Source organism: Rattus norvegicus, chromosome 18, assembly GCF_036323735.1.
Source record: "Rattus norvegicus strain BN/NHsdMcwi chromosome 18, GRCr8, whole genome shotgun sequence".
Lineage (NCBI taxonomy): Eukaryota > Metazoa > Chordata > Mammalia > Rodentia > Muridae > Rattus > Rattus norvegicus.
Window position 1 is genome coordinate 4,042,501 of NC_086036.1, and position 12,553 is coordinate 4,055,053.

General features: G+C 46.8%; 1 protein-coding gene and 1 long non-coding RNA gene across 4 annotated transcripts in view; one reads left to right on the forward strand and one right to left on the reverse strand.

Annotated features, from left to right (window-relative positions):
• The window catches only part of LOC120098331 (uncharacterized), a 77,138-nt gene extending 76,122 nt beyond the window's left edge, over nt 1–1,016 (reverse strand). The window contains exon 1 of one of the 2 annotated variants that reach the window (XR_005496510.2): nt 797–1,016. This is a non-coding gene — a long non-coding RNA (uncharacterized LOC120098331). The remainder of the gene's footprint in view (nt 1–796) is intronic. The other variant, XR_005496511.2, reaches the window with a different exon arrangement.
• Nucleotides 864–12,553, forward strand: part of Ttc39c (tetratricopeptide repeat domain 39C) — a 119,297-nt gene continuing 107,607 nt past the window's right edge. The window contains exons 1-2 of one of the 2 annotated variants that reach the window (XM_063277592.1): nt 864–886; nt 1,043–1,120. The gene's annotated coding sequence lies outside the window, so the exon portion shown is untranslated. Of the gene's footprint in view, nt 887–1,033; nt 1,121–12,553 lie in introns of those variants that run through there. The other variant, NM_001077231.1, reaches the window with a different exon arrangement.

Genomic DNA, 12,553 nt, shown 5'->3' on the forward strand with positions numbered 1-12,553 from the left:
CCATCCCTCATCCCACCCTCCCATCCCTCATTCCACCCCACACCCCCATCCCCCATCCCTCATCCCACCCTCCCATCCCCCACCCCCCATCCCACCCTACTCCCCTTCCCACCCCGGCTCAAATCACACTGACAGCAACCATGAGGGGCTTGCTTAGCTAAAGCAGCTTTCCTTGTGGCATGGTAGGTGCTTCTACCCAATTGCCCTGGCCCCCATGTCATTAACACACTCATATTGAAAGCACACGCAAAGTGAGGGAGTGTACCCAAATGATGTGACCTTCATGGTTACTTTTGAAATGTGGGAGGTGGAAGAACACTCAATTGTCTCAGACAAGGCCTCCATAGGCCTCCCAATCTTATCGGCTGCTTTTGACCTTGGCCGTTGCCTCCACTGCACAGAATGTGAGGAATTGAGAGAAATAGGCTTTCATCAGGCTCCGGGTATGCGCCGTGCCGCCCCTCCCCCTATTCCCTCTGATCCTCTCTCAGGCTGACTCTTGCCTCTGTCCAGCAGTGGTTTTCAACCTTTGGGTCATGACCCCAAAGGACCATCAGAAAATACAGATATTTACATTACGACCCATGGCAATAGCAAAAGTACAGTTAGGCAGTAGCAACAAAAATAATTTTACGATGAGGCCACCACAAGAAAGGTTGAGAACCACTAAGTGTAAGGGAGATTGGTTCTCTGCCCGCCCAGGTCCTCATTCAATTTGTTGTGTGCTACAGACTCTCTTCGTAAAGCATTTGCAAGGTCCTATCCTGAAGTGCACATTAAAAGGCTGGGCTTTTACCTGAAGCTCTTGGGAACGTGTGAGCAGAGAACTCCTGGGCATTGTCACTGGCATCCCTGAGGGCTGGTGCAGTGGTGGCAGCATTTACAGGTAGGTGAAAGGGGGAGGGGAGAGGACACCGAGTAAGCCCACTTGCAAGTTCCCCTGATGCTCTTCCTACAGCAAGAGGAAGTACTTAGCCAGCACTCGTAGGTCACGCCCTACTACTTCCGGTGTTCAGTTTTTCTGTTTGTTTTCTTTTCATAGAGATGTGGCCTTGCAAAGCAGTGTAATTTGGCCTTCTCTGCCAGAATCCAGTTTGCCTCTGGCGATTTGCTACAGTGGGTAAGTCTATTGTGAGGGCTCAGACAACAACAGATGCTTCAAAAGGTGAGGGTCAAACAAGGGTCTAAGGTCATGGTAGCCGGCCGCCATTGATGGTATACGCCGCTGCGAGCTTTCTCCTGTCAGCTGCAGCTTCCCTTTGTTGCTGTGACGTGTGCTCCTTTGCTGGTGCCATTACTGTATTTTTGAGTTCTTGAAGTTCTTGAGTTCTCTGAAGTGGGGCTCTTTCATTTCCCGAGTGAATCAGTTGGGGAAGAGGAAGGTCTGGGCTTCGTTTTAGCAATGAGCTTGATGTCTGGCCTGGACTACCATGAACCACCTTGAATGGTTTTCTATAGAATTGAAAACTAACGGGGTTGGGGATTTAGCTCAGTGGTAGAGCGCTTGCAAGGCCCTAGGTTTGGTCCCCAGCTCCGAAAAAAAGAAAAAAAAAAAAAAAAAAAAAAAAGAAAAGAAAACTAACAACATGTACGATCCAGGTTCACTTCTCGCCCCAGGATATAAAGAGCACAGGACTCAAACCTTAGACACAAGGAAGGTGAATTCGCAAAGATGTTCTATACTCCAAGGGAAGCTACAGTAGCCCTAGAGACCCTGGAAGCAATGTAGGCCGGGCCTGGTGCCTTGAACCAGTCAAAAGCGCATTGCGGCTATGGGTACCATCAGCCCTGCCTCAAGAAGGCAAAGTTTAGCTCTGGGAGGCAGAGCACTTTGCCGAAGCCAGGTCCACTGACTTCACTGCAGATGTTATCCGCGCCATGCTGAGAGGGGATGACTGAAGTGCAGTGGATACTGAGAGCGGTACAAAGTACTAGTTTGATTCGGCTGGTGTTCACATGAAGGGAAGCTCTGGGGACCAAGTTTAGACAGATCTTAGCCTGTTTTTTTTTTTATGTCTGTTTTTGCTCTGTTCTGTTTGTTTTGTTTCTAATGTATTTAGTCAGAGGAATTGGGAGTGCCAACAGCTACAACCTTTTTAAATTTTTTTTTCAGTCGTAGTGGTATTCAGTTACCAAAACAATGATTTCTTATGAGCTGGAGCAAAGCCACCCACCCTGTGTGTAATTAGTGTGCATTATGCACCAAGAACCAGCTTTAAATTTTCATTCATTTACGACAACTATCTTATAAGGCAGGGTTTGTGGCTTTTAAAAATAAGGACTGTGGTATCTTGCCTATGTGAGAGGAGGAGACACTGCACATCCTTAAAGATTAGTGTGGGCGTGTGTGTGTGTGTGTGTGTGTGTGTGTGTGTGTGTGTGTGTGTGTGAGAGAGAGAGAGAGAGAGAGAGAGAGACAGACAGACAGACAGAGAGACAGAGAGACAGAGACAGAGAGACAGAGACAGACAGAGACAGAGACAAAGAGACAGAGACAGAGAGGCAGAAAGACAGGGAGAGATAGGGAGAGTGCACATGCTATGTTGGTGCCCATGGAGGCAAGAAGAAGGTATCCGTGACGACAGAGCTAGAGTTACCGGTGATCGAGCCACCCATATGGATGCTCAGACCTAAACTCAGATCCCCTTCGGGACAGTAAGTGTTTGTAACCACTGAACCACATCTCCAGCCCAGACACTGCACACTTTAAGGAAAAATCTACATAGCCTTCCATTTCAGTTTTTTCTTTAAAAGATGGGAGTGCAGGGGCTGGGGAGATGACTCCCATCAGTAAAGTGACTGCCACACAGGCATGAGGACCTGAGTCCTGCTAACACCCATGAGAAAGGATGGGCGTGGCACACACCTGTAATCCAGTGCTTGGAGGATGATGCAGAGATGATCTATCTGTAGGCTGGCAGGACAACCAGGCTAGCTAAACTGACAGGTTCAAAGTTCACACAACACCTGCCTCCAAAACTAACGTGAGAGTGAGAGCGAAGGTGTTTGATGTTGCCCTCTGCACATGCACATCTGCACATGCACACATGCACGTGCATGCACACAAAGGAGTTATACGCAGGGGATGGGACTGCGCCGTTGATGTGGGAAAACTCTGATAGGACTTATTTACTGACCGCCAACATCTCCATCCTCTTCCTCTTTACTCGGTTTATTTTCCTCTCCTCCTGCCTTTCTTCCTTTTCAGGCTGGATGGCTGCCCTCCTTGCTGCCCTGGACTTTCCTTCAGCCTTTGTGTATTTCCATCACCTCAGTTCCTTGCGTCTCCTAAGGCTGCTCTTCATCCACACATCCCTGCTAGGTTCTTTGCAGCATCAGCAGTAGAGAAGCTTAGATGTTTGTACTTGGAGGTTGAGCACTACTCAGAATGAGGAGGTTGAAGCTTCCTGTACTCATCTAGGTCCTTGGAATCTTGTTTTTGGTTCCCTTGTAGGAAAGAGATGAGGTTTTCTCTGTCTCTCTTGAAGGGTCTTGCTCATCTCTGCCACATCTTCAGCACACTGACCTTCTTGGCAATCCCCCTTTCAAGACTGCACAAAGGACACTGGGGGGCAGTTTTATGATGTTTCTTGGGCTCTTCTGTACTGCAGTCATTTTTATACAGGGAAGTGCAGAATTGCCCTGTACCTGCCAGGCTCGTCAATGCCTCAGCTCACACAGCGCTCATCTGTGAAGAGCCCCTCCCTGGCTCTGAACCTCCCTTGCCACTGACTCTGGATCAGAGGAGCAGGGTCAGCTAGTGATGGGCATTTGAGGTGCTGTCGTAATGCTGTTAATTATCGTACTAGCCTGAGAGCATCTGTTCCTTTGGTGTGATGCAATGCAGAATAATTACCCTGGATAAAGCCCTCGGGTGGAAAGGAGGTAGGTTTGTGACAGAGGAGATTAATTGCAGTCTGCGACAGCCATTCTCTGGTTTTGGACTCCAGCTGGGTGTCTCTGTATTTCACTCATTATTTTATTTACACACTTACAGAAATGGAGACGTCACAGAAGAGCAAACACTGGCTCCCACAGTAAAGCAGTGCTTGTCCTGCTCCCGTCCATTACATTTTTCTATGTAAGTTGCTTCCTCACAGTGTCTTGGGCATAGCAAATATTCACTGAAGGAAGGATAGGAAGAAACTGCACATGGGAGAGAACTTAAATGCTAAGATTTCCAGACCTAACTCTTCCTAGCACCACTCCTAAAGGCTAATGGGAAATTGATCCATTATCAGTAGATGGACGACTTTGAGAGAAAGCAGAGTTACTCATCTATTTGGTGCAATGTATGGAAACAACTTACTCTCTTGGGTCTCCAGGATAAATGCATTCAGCACAATCTATGGACTCATAAGAATGACTGTCAGATCTATGCCCAGTGCCTCTATGGATATTTATAATAATAGAAAGGAAAAAGAAACTTATGGTTACAGAGAAGACCACTTTCTAGTTAGAAGAGCCAGATGTTGACACAGCACACCTTCCCTTCATCATGCAATGCCAGGGAGTGATCCTTCCCTTTAAACCTGTGTCTTTACGAGTGTTCATGGCCCTGCTACTTATAGTAAAGACATGTACAGTAAATAGAGCACTAGTCGCTGCTGACCCCTGCCTGTGCATCTCATTCACACCAAAAGGTCAGGTTGAAAGCCAGAGGAGGAAACTGAGACTCAGAATAAGCCCCCAAAGTTACATGGCCATTCCTTATATAATTAGATCAGCCAGGGGGTTCTGACACCAACATGGGGATTTTGTTACACTTGGAGACAGCTAATGTCCTAAAATAAATGGAGATCACCCTGAGCGCCTTTCATGGGTATGAGCCACACACACTCCTACCCAACTCTAACTTTGGACTTTCCCACCCAGGACTGCTGTTCCACTGCACTGCTCACCCCAGCGTGAGGACCAGACCACCATGAGTAGCTCTGCCATTGTAGAGTCTGCAAACTAGTCCATGCTAAGCTTGCCTCCTGTGTGCCTTGCCTTCCCATGGGAACCACAATAAAGGCCCTCATGGCGTGCTCCTCCTCTTGTAATCTTGAGGTTCTACAAGCTATCTTTTCAATTATAGATTTGCCTTCCCGTGCCTGAATACAAAAGCCTACTGTTGAATTAAATGATCTGTCGGCATTTCTACCCTGCCTTTGATCATTCCGTTCCCAGATAAAAGACATACAGCTTTTATATTTATAAAAATATGCCCTTTAGTGCACTAGAACTGGGTAGAGATCTGCCCTCAGAGCCGTTAGGACCCACTTCTCCATCAATAACTCTGAGGTATTACTTGCCATGTTCCGTCTGGCCAGCCCTCGGGGCCATGTTTTCTTGATTCACCTAACACACGGCATCTTCTCTCTCCCCCTTCCCTCTCTTGCTTCTCCTTTTGGTCTCTCTTCAGATCCCAAGCTCAGAAACCCAAACCCAGCTTTCTTCTGCCCAGCTACAGGCTGTAGGCATCTTTATTCACCAATCAGGTTAACCTGAGTGGGGAGGTTACATAGCATCGCTTGGGGTCTATGTGTGGATTCTCTCATGCCGGGGGCAACTAGTCCTTGGGGCCCAGGATTTAGCATTACAATACACTGCAAAAGACCAAACCTCAATAACCTATGTTTTATTTGTATGATGTGTAGATGCATATATATGTATGCCTGAACATGCATGTGTGCATGTGGTAGGGTCTTTGACTTGCCTGAAGCTCACTGGTTTGGCTAGGCTATCTAGTAAACCCCAGGGGTCTGTCTGTCTCCTGTCCCCCTGAGGGGATTACAAGTGTGTGTCACTGTGCCCATCTTTAATCTTTAACATAAATTCTGAGGTCAGACTCAGGTTCTCATGCTCACCCCTCACTTTGCAACTGACCCATCTCCTCAGACCCAAGTCCTCAGTCAGTTTTAATATGTACCCCCAGCTCAACCTGGCATTAACATCCATCAAAAAACAAATACAAACAGTCAAACAAAAACCCCACAGAACCAGCAGCTGGCTCAGTGCTTAGGAACATGTATCCTCCAGTCTCTTTCAGAAGACTGAGTTTAAGTCCCATCACCTACCTGGGGTGGCTCCCAGCCACCTATAACTCCAGCTTAGCGGGCATCCAACACCTCTGGCCTCTGCAGACACCTGCACTCATGCACATACCTTCCACGCACACATATGATTCAAAATAATAAAAGTAAACATTTAAAAAGCAGGCAGTACCATTCAGAGAAAGCCTCACACTTTGTTTATTGTTGGTTGGTAGTCTCAAAGACAAGACTTCAAAATTCATATTAGCTTCCCATCAAATACCTGAGATAAACAAATTTAGAAAGAAAACATGTTTATGTTGGCTCAGTTTTAGAGGCATAAGTTCATGATGGGTAGGCTCTTGCTTTGGGCCTGTGGCAAGATAGTATAGTATCTATATGGTAAAAGACATGAAGTTACACACACACACACACACACACACACACACACACACACACACAACACACACACAACACACTCACACACACATACACACACCACACACACACACACCACACACATACACACAACACACTCACACACACACACATACACACACAACACACACACACAACACACACACAACACACACAACACACACATACACACACAACACACACACAACACACACACACAACACACACACATACACCACACACACACATACACACACACACACACACACACACACACACACACACACACACACACACACATGAACCAGGTAGAAACAGATAAAGGAAAGTAGCTAGGTCTCTGAAATCCCCTCAGGGCATGTCACAACCACCTAAGGACCTTTTCCCAGTGTGAGGACTGGGATTTGAACTTGGGGAGAAACTCAGGATCCAAACCAGTTGAACCTAATGATGGAGAGAAGAGTAACGTGACCCACGAGGACTGTCCAAGGGCCAGAGAGCAACCATTCTTCATACACCACTTAGCTTTGATGGCATTGGGTGGTGAGAAGAAGGTAGTGGTGTTAATTTACATAATTATCTAAAGGGCTTAGGAATGGTTGTGAGAAAGAAAGCTGTGCCTCCCCTCTGGGCAGTGGGCATGTGACACGTGTGCTTTAGAGTGTTTCCCAGCTCCTAGATGGATAATCGTACAGTTATTTATTGTTGAGAAGTTCATTCATATATACAGTGTATTCTGATCATATTCACCCCCTCCTCTCCCTTTCATCAACACCTCTTCTTTCCAGATCCTATTTCCAACTTCAAATTCTTTGTTTTGTAGATTAATAAGTCCAATTTGTGCCACCTTTATACTCCAGGGTATAGGGTCACCCACTGGAGTGTGATCCACCTACCTAGGCCACAGCCCTCTCTCCCAGCAGCCTCCAGCTGCCATGAGTATCTCAGCTGGAGTGGGCTTTAAGACCTTCCCTCTCTGGGTTGGTCCTGTACAGGAAATCACAGTTAGGGGTTCATGGGTGCAGCAGCCCTGTCACGTCCAGAAGTCCTGCTTCACAGTCGTCCTCCCTGTCCTCTGGCTCTCACTGTCTCTCTTCCCATCTGAGCCTGGGCAGAGGCCAGATGCAGACAGCTACAGTTGTTCTCTGTGCTCTGACTCATGAGGATTAACTGATGTCAACTACAGAAAGAAAGTTTTCTGAAGGGGGCTGACAGCTGTACTCAAATATTGAGAATGCAATTTGATACCATGCCCATCTAACAAGATAAGAGTAATAGTTTCTTCCCTCGGGCCTGTGAGCTTCTCAGCCACAAGTTTTGGGCCAGATATTCAATAACAGTCATAAGTGCCCCCCCCACCTTAGCACAGCCCCTAAATCTAATCAGAAACCAGTTAGTTATGCCATAACACTCCTCTGTTACACTCATGGGTATATCTTGCTATGTGTGCTGGACAGTTTACTGTCAGCTTGACACAGTTGGAGTCACCAGAGGGGAGGAGCCTCATTGAGAAAATCCCTGATAAGGTCAGACTACATGCAGGCCTGTAGGGCATTTTCTTAGAGAGGGCCCGCTCACTGTGGGCTGTGCCATCCCTTGGCTGGCAGGCCTGGGTTCTGTATGAAGGCAGACTGAGGAAGGGCTGGGAGGAGAGGCCCTGATCGATTAGAGTGTAAAGTAAATAAATTAATTAAGAAGAAAAGGAAAGCAGGCTGAGCAAACCATGGTGAGCAATCCAGTAAGCAGCACTCCTCTAATGGCCTCTGCATCAGCTCTTGCCTTCCTGTCCCGACGTCCTTTAGTCATGAATGGTGATTTGGAAGTAAACACTGAATCTCCCTTTTGTCCCCAGTTCCTTAGGGCCTGGTGTTTCATCATAGCAGTAATAATCCTAAACAAGATGCTGTTATGGTTATCACTCACATGGCTCGCTTCTAAGACTGTGATGTTGCTGTGCCCCTCCCCACCCCAGCCAGTGACCTCATGGCACCATCCAGCACTGTGAGAACCGACCAGCTGGGAAGAAACTTCTAGCTCAGTACCAGCTTGATTTCCTTGTCCTGTGACCAAAGTATGTTAGCCTTAGGACTCAGACATTACCAGTGGATGATATCTGTTACATCAGGAATAAAGTCAGCTCAACAGCTAAATCAGCATGCTTACAGCAGATAATTACTCCAAAGACTTCATTTGGAAACAGTAATTAATTACCAAAATAACTTTATTCAGCCTGTGTCCCCTCTGTTCCAGCTCACAGGACCATGGGTTTCCTGGACGATTTTTGTCCTGTCACCTTGTTAGTGAGAAGCAGCTAGCGTTTCCCTGAGTTTAGTGCTTCAGCTCTGATCCTATAGCTCTAATCCCTTCTTGTTTGAAGTGATTTCTGAACACAGGCAGAAAAGCAGCGTTTGGCTGTCCAAATTCCTAACATTAAAATACCACCCAAGCCCCTCACTTTCTGTCAGATACACTTTTCAAAGGAAGCGTAATCACCCCAGTATATCGCCAGCTTTCAGTGATCTGTCATCTAGCAAGACTTAGCTGTCCATATTGAGCTCTGAGTGTCACTGTTAATACTTCGTGTCTAAATAATTGATTTGGGGGTGTCTGTGGGGCCTGTCCAGTGAGATACTCTGCTAGACAGCACACCTAGCCCTTCTGTACTTACACAGGCTTCTAAGAAAGGATAAAGTACAGCAGGCATATTCTTTAGCCTTTATCACTATAATGAATTACCCCACACAGGCTACTTATGAAGAATAAGGAGGTTGGTTTCTCTTGGTACACAGTCCTGGAGGTTCAAGTCCAAGGCTATGTGTTGTAAATGCAGTGGTGAGGCACACGTATCAGAGACATGCTCAGACCTCAAGTCAGAATAGAAAGAGAAACTGAGCTGCTGTCTACTGCAGGGGTATGCCTCCAGGGACTTAAGGAGCTCCCATATGCACCACATTCTAAAGGTAACTCTGTCTAAAGGTAACACTTTTGACCTCTGGAGAGTACTCATGCAGCCAGAAGCAGCTGGTCAGGCAAGTTGGAAGGCCTTGCTCCTGTTGCTGTCAAATAACAAGAAAGAATGAGGTGGTAACAAAGTCCAATATGGAGTGCCCAGGCTGGACCACCCCTGCTCTCCTCATAGATTTTCTCATCTGCTAAATCCTACCCATCTCCCTCTTTTGTGTCTCTATGTCTCTCCCAACCAGACCTCCTCAGCAGAATATATGCATCTGCTTGTCCCAGATGCTCCTATTTCTGTACAAAGTATTGTCCCCTACAGTGCCACTCAGGCCACGCTCCTGTGTGTCACTCGTCGTCATTCCTGCAGCCAGTCCTTTCAACACTGCCTCTTGCTGTTCCTCAGCTCTGTCCTAGATGAGCATCCTCACTAATCGCCCCATGTCAGGCCGTCCATCTTTCCCAGAGGCCACCCTAGCCAGGTCCCTGCGTTAGTTCTAGCTCTTGTAAGTCATTCATCCCATGGCAGACTACCGGAATTTCTTGCCCCTCCACCCCCAGACAGATCATGTCTGTCAAGACTCTTTTATCAAGAGACAAATTGTTCAAGGCATGCTACAATGAATATGCCTTTGTCATTTATTTTAATCAAGTGAAAGGAGAGAAAGACTTCATACTTTCCTGGAAAGGGATTATAGCAGTCGACAGAAGAGTTTGCATAGCAGGTTTTTATGTCTATGGACTCATGTTCACTTAGATGCTATTGCACTGTGTGCGCTGCACTGCGAAGCTGCACCATTTAAAAGCTTTTGTTATAGCATGTTTTGCTGTGCATTACTAGAGGGTGAACTCAGGACCTCCTGCTTGCTAGGTAAGGGTGCTGCCAGAGTTCTGTCTCCAGACCCCTTTCTTCACCCTTTCATTTGAGACAGGATCTCACTGAGTTGCCAGATTGTCCTCGAATTTCTCATATATCCCAGAAAGGTTTTGAACTTACGTTACTCCTGCCTTGGCCTCCTGAATAGCTTGTATCTTGCTCAAAGTTTTTACAAACTAATCAAGACACTGTCATTATGAGCAGGGACAAGCTCATACAATCTGGAACAATGAGGCCTTCATCCCAGTGTTGGTGAGTAGTGACTTCACCCTGGTGTGGGTTGGGAATGATATTGTAATTAGATACAGTGGGGTGTGGGTGTATATAGTGCGTGCGTGTATTGGTGATAAACTATAGAGAGCTTTCTCTCCTAGGGCCTTATCTCTTGAGAAATGTGTGGGTTAGGAGTTATAAGTATAGAACACAGGGTTCAGTAGCCTAGGTATCACTGGAGTGAGTGTGCCTCCTTTCCCCTGCTGTGCTTTCTTGACAACTCAGGTGTTGGAAGGCCTCTCCTAAAGCCAGCTTGATGCAGTCTGACCATGCCAGCTGTAACTGAGCAGGTCCTGAGTGGACTTGACTCAGAGTTAGCCTATCATGTACCAGGCCAGAATGCTTGCCAGAATACATCAGCACTCTGAGGCCACAGAGGGGACAAGCAATAGAATGAGATTTTAGTCGTCCATCTGATGTCTTAGACTTCAATAGAGGTTAGGCAGAATTGGATCCAAGTTTCTGAGAAGTAACCTAGGCAACAGTGGTCACAGTACACGTCAGAGGGTTGTCTAAGTGGGAGGCTAATCATGTAGTGCTCAGCCGTGTGGCCTTCAACATGAGTGATTTTCAGGTTAACAGAGAGCAGAGGAAGTGAGTTCGGTTTTGTGCTCCCTGCCTCCCAACAACTCCCTCTGTCTCTCTCATTTGGGCAGCTGTCTCATATCCCAGTAGTCCTAGCTTCATTTAGGTTTGGATCCTCCCTCCCCGTTCGCAAACATTCCGGCCTTAAGGCCTAAGCTGGTATTTCATGGCAACTCTATGGCAAACATGCTTTTGCTTGGTACCAAGTGGAGGCCTGGCATTTGTTTGCCTTTTTTATTCTGGTGATGAACTCTGCCTGTCTTGATGGATGACTGAGGCCTGTGGTCTCAGGCTCCAACAGAATTTGAATAACTGTTCCAGTGGCCTGGTGAAAATCACAGGTCTTGCAGTTTCCCTATTCCACTTTTGCTTAAGATGTGTAAAGTTTCTCTTACAGTAAAGCACCTTCTCCTTACAACAAGGCCTCAGGACCCTGTCTCCACCCTAGTGCACCCATCGTGCTACACCCCGTCCTTCAGGCCCCCTGTCTCCCTTCTCTTCACCCAACTCCGTAGACTTGCCCTCACCTTCCCACTGTAGCTCTGTGCTCTTCCGTAGCCATTTTCATGGCTGACCCTTCAGCTTTTGAATGTTAATTTGAATTATCAGTATCTGCTAAAGATGCGCTCTACTGCAGGGAACAGAAATCCAGGCAAGCTGCATGTAGCATTAAAGAAATCAAAGTTTGATTGTCTTCATTCAGACATCTTTTTAAAATGGCTTACTTCCATCAGTGCTTTTTTTGAAAAAAAAAAAAAAAACAAAAACTTTGATGTTTGAAATTTTTATTTTGTGTGATGAGGGGAAGGGGGAGTGTGGATGTCACAGTGCGATGGAGAGGTCAATCTGTCCTTCTACCATACGGGTTCCAGGCATCCAACTCAGGTCATGAATGTTGGCAGCAAGTGCCTTTCCCTCCTGGGCCACCCTGCCAGTCTTACTGCAGTCTTACTGCGGTCTTACATGCATGTCCTGACAGGTAGCTTTTTGACTTGGTTCAGCTTCCCAGCAACACCATCACGGACCCAGCCCGTCCAAGATTTCAGCTTTACCAACGTCATTCATCCTCACTTGTGCTCTTGGTCTCAAAATGGTGGCTCATTCATTTCGTTTGAGGAAAGGAGAATTTACAGATTGAACTAAGGATCCTAAGTTGGGGAACATATCCTGGGTTATGCAGATGGGCTCAGTCTTTTTGTATAGACCCTTAAATGTGGGCTTTTTCCTGTGCATGAACAAAAAGAGCCTTGGGGACAGGGCTGGTGGGGTAGGAGTGACACTCGTTGGCTTTGAAGATGAAAGGAGAGGCCACATGCCAAGGAACGTCAGTAGACTTTTAAGCTTAAGTCGTCTCCTATTGTCTGGTCGGGGGGACTCGACTGGGTTTAGTAGATGACCTGTGGTGGGTTCTGGGTGACAGGGCCATGGG